Consider the following 3,953-nt stretch of genomic DNA (forward strand, 5'->3'; position numbering starts at 1 on the left):
CCTCCCAAGTAGCTGGGACTACAGGCGCCTGCCACAACACCCGGCTATTTTTTGGCTGCAGCTGTCATTGTTGTTTGGTGGGTGGGGGCTGGATTCAACCCCGCCAGCTCAGGTGTATGTGGCTGGTGCCTTAGCCGCTTAAGCCACAGGCACTGAGCCATTTTTTTGCAGTTTTTGGCTGGAGCTGGGTTTGAACCCACCACCTCCTGTATATGGGGCCAGCACCCTACTCGTTTGAGCAACAGGTGCCGCTCCCTACAATACATATTTTGAAACTCTGTCATTATGTCTATATATATTTATAATTGTTATGTCTTCCTGTTGAATTAATACTTTTATTATTATAAAATGTCTCTTTTCATTTCTTTAATTTTTTGCCTTCAAATCCATTTTATTTGATGTTAATATAGCTATTCAAACTTTTTTTTTCCAAGCCAAACTGTATCCAGCTTTATTAAAGATACTTTTCATAAACAATCATGATATTTCCCGCAGGACACGGGCAGATAATGATTAGTAGTACACAACAACTTTCAAACTCCCTTCTTCAGTGGTCTACCAAAAATCAGAAAGTCCCTATCAAACCCAATGAACCCTTCATTTGATGCTCTGAATAGGGAAGTTTAGAGTGAGGGTTGACATTTCACATTCAGCGTAATGATTAACAACTTTACATGAGCCGACCTTGACTTTCAGGAAATGAAATGAAAATGGTAGAATTTATCTGAAGACCCAACAATCTACAAATGGAACTGCTGTTCTTTGAGGGATGCCATCTCAGTGGTGTCAGTGGAAAAGTCCAGATTTCTTGACATACTGGTAACCAATTATTGGGGGCAGGCCCCAAGAGGTGACTGGGTTTAAGGGAGTTAAGCTTATGCTGAAGGCAGAGGGAGAACAGAACATAAAAACAAATTAGTTTTTTCATACCACAAAGTATTTGTGCCAAGGTGGCTGTGTGTCAACATCAGAGAATCCCTCCTCTTGAGAGCCAAGAGAAAGTTTCTCAAAACTAGAGGGAAGACTCAGTGCGTGTAGCACAGTGGTTAAGGCCCCAGCCACATACACAGTGAGTGGCAGATTCAAATCCAGCCTGGGCCAGCTAGACAACAGTGACAGCTGCAATAAAAAATAGCTGGAAATGGTGGCAGGCGCCTGTAGTCTCAGCTACTTGGGAGGCTGAGGCAAGAGAATCCCTTAAGCCCAAGAGTTTGAGGTTGCTGTGAGCTGTGATGCCACAGCGCTCTACCAAAAGCAACATGGTGAGACTCTGTCTCAAAAAAAAAAAAAAAAAATCAATCTAGCTTTGGAGACATTCTACTAGTGACATATGCCCCTTCCCCAAAACACAATGAAGTGTTCTGTGTGCTAATAACATAGCTTTAAAAAAAAAGTAAAACAAAATTCTGCCTTTTTATAAAACTTGACAAAAAATAGTATTTCATTTCAATTTATTTTATAAAACTTGATAAAAAATAGTATTTCAGACTGTCACCAGAAGTACACAGTTATCAAACACACACACACACTTCACGCGGCATCTCCGACACCTGCAGCTTTCTGTGCCTGGTCTGTTTCGGCATCTCCACATTCTGCAGGGTTGTTCCCCTCCTTGCCAGTGCCAGCTTTTCTCTGTTTCCCTTTGGGCACCTTCTCTCCCTTCTTTGCAGGGGCTTCTTCAGGCTTGGGCTCTGGCTCTGGAGGAGCAGGATAAGCAGACCTGCCAGACTGGCAGGTCTTCTCTCTGGTTTGTCCCCTGCCTGGGCTTCCCCTTCAGCCTTTCTCTCGGGCATGGTGGCAGTGGTGGGGAATGAGGGGGTAGCGAGGGGGGAGCAGGGGACTTGTGTGGGCTTTGGTCGGTCTAGGGGTTCTTCTTGCCTCCACTTCTTCACTCTGCCTTTTAGTTGGAGTGTTGAGCCCATTAAATCTTATTATTAATATGGATGGGTTTGCACCTACCATTTTACTATTTATTTTCTATATGTCCCTACAGTTTCCCCCCACCCTTGGATTTCTTCTTTCCTGTATTTTGTTAGATACCTTTTATAATTTTATTTAAATTTACCTATTGGTTTTTAGCTATACTTCAGTGAAATTTTTTCCCTGTGGTTGCTCTAAGAATCATATATTTGTATGTTCTGGCAGTGCCTGTGGCTCAGTGAGTAGGGCACCGGCACCATGTACCCAGCCCCGGCCAAACTGCAATGACAACAACAACAAAAAAGAATTACATATTTGTATGTTCTTAACTTGTAACAGTCTACCTCAATATTTTATATAAAATGGACAAAGTTTGCTGCCACGTAACTTCACATCCCTCCTCCTTTCCTTACGCCTTAGGATTACATGTATTATATCCACAGGTACTATACCCCTCGCAAGGCAGGAATACAATTGTTGTTTTAAATAGTCATCTCTTTATGAAGAAATTAAGAAGAAAAATGGAAGAGTTTTGTACTTATCTAGGTCTCCTCTGTTTCTAATACTCTTCTTTCTTTTCTAAGGATCTGAGCTCCCATTTGTACCTTTCCCCATCAGTTTGGAAAACTTCTGTAGCATTTCCTATAGTACAAGTTTGTTGGTGACAAATTTTCTGTTTTCTTTTAATCTGAATGTTTCTTTATTTCCCCTTGACTCTTGAAGAATATATATATATATATATTTTTTTTTTTTTTTTTGAGACAGAGTCTCACTATATTGCCCTGGGTAGAGTGCCGTAGCATCACAGCTCACAGCAGCCTCAAACTCTTGGGCTTAAGTGATTCTCTTAACTCAGCCTCCCAAGTAGCTAGCGCCACAGGAACCTGCCACAACGCCCATCTATTTTCCTGTTGCAGTTGTCATTGTTGTTTTAGCTGGCTTGGGCCAGGTTGAACCTGGTGCATTTGGCTGGCTCTGTAACCACTGTGTGATGGCACTAAGCCTTGAAGAATATTCTTGCTGAATCTAGAATTCTGAGTTGACAGGGTTTGTTTGTTTTTAATTTTTTTAAATAAGTACAGAACACCAGTGCATGTTTTGAAAATTTTAGTACTTAAAATATTCTGCTCTCTTCTGGCCTTCGTCATTTATGATGAGATATCAGTTCTTAATTGGTTTGTTTTTCTCCTGCATATAAGACGTCATTTTTTTCTTGCTTCTTTCAAGATTTTCTCTTTATTTTTAGCTTTTAACAATTGACACTATGATATGACTCAGTGATGCTTTCTTTTTTTAAAATGTTTTTAGTGGACACAGTTTCACTGGCTAGCGTGTTATGGCCTCAGCCTACCTCATGGTAACCTCAAACTCCTGGGCTTGAGCAATCCTCCTGCCTTCGCCTCCTGAGTAGCTGGGATTATAGGCACCTACCACAATGCCTGGTTATTATTTCTGCTTTTAGTAGATAGAGATCGGGGTCTTACTCTTGCTCAGGCTGGTCTCAAATTCCTAAGCTCAAGTGTTCTTCCTGCCTCGACCTCCCAGAGTGCTAGGATTACAAGCATGAGCCACTACACCCAGCCTTAATGTTTTCTCTCTCTTTTTTTTTTTTTCCATTTTGCAGGTTTTAGCCTGGGCTGGGTTTGAACTTGTCACCTCCCATATATGGGGTCGGTGCCCTACTCCTTTGAACCACAGGCGCCGCCCCCTTACTGTTTTCTTTATGTCTATTCTGTTTCCTGTTCATTGAACATCTGACTCTATACATTTTTATTTTTCATCATATTTGAGAAAATTTTGGCATTATTACGTCAAGTTTTTCTGCTCCGTTCTCTCCTCTTCTTCTGAGACTATGGTTTTTTTTTTTAATTTCAGATTAATATGAGGGTACAAACAACAAGATTACAATGTTGAGAACACTTAGAGAACTAAAAATAGACCTGCCATTTGACCCTGTAATTCCTTTGTTGGGTATATTCCCAGATGACCAAAAATCGCATTACAACAAAGATATTTGTATCAGAATGTTTATT

General features: G+C 40.9%; 1 pseudogene; it reads right to left on the reverse strand.

Annotated features, from left to right (window-relative positions):
• Positions 1-1,530: 1,530 nt before the first annotated feature.
• LOC111726290 lies at positions 1,531-1,793 on the reverse strand (annotated as a pseudogene).
• Positions 1,794-3,953: the final 2,160 nt, after the last annotated feature.

Source organism: Otolemur garnettii, unplaced genomic scaffold (genome assembly GCF_000181295.1).
Source record: "Otolemur garnettii isolate 467f Iridium unplaced genomic scaffold, OtoGar3 scaffold00060, whole genome shotgun sequence".
In the NCBI taxonomy this organism is placed as follows: domain Eukaryota; kingdom Metazoa; phylum Chordata; class Mammalia; order Primates; family Galagidae; genus Otolemur; species Otolemur garnettii.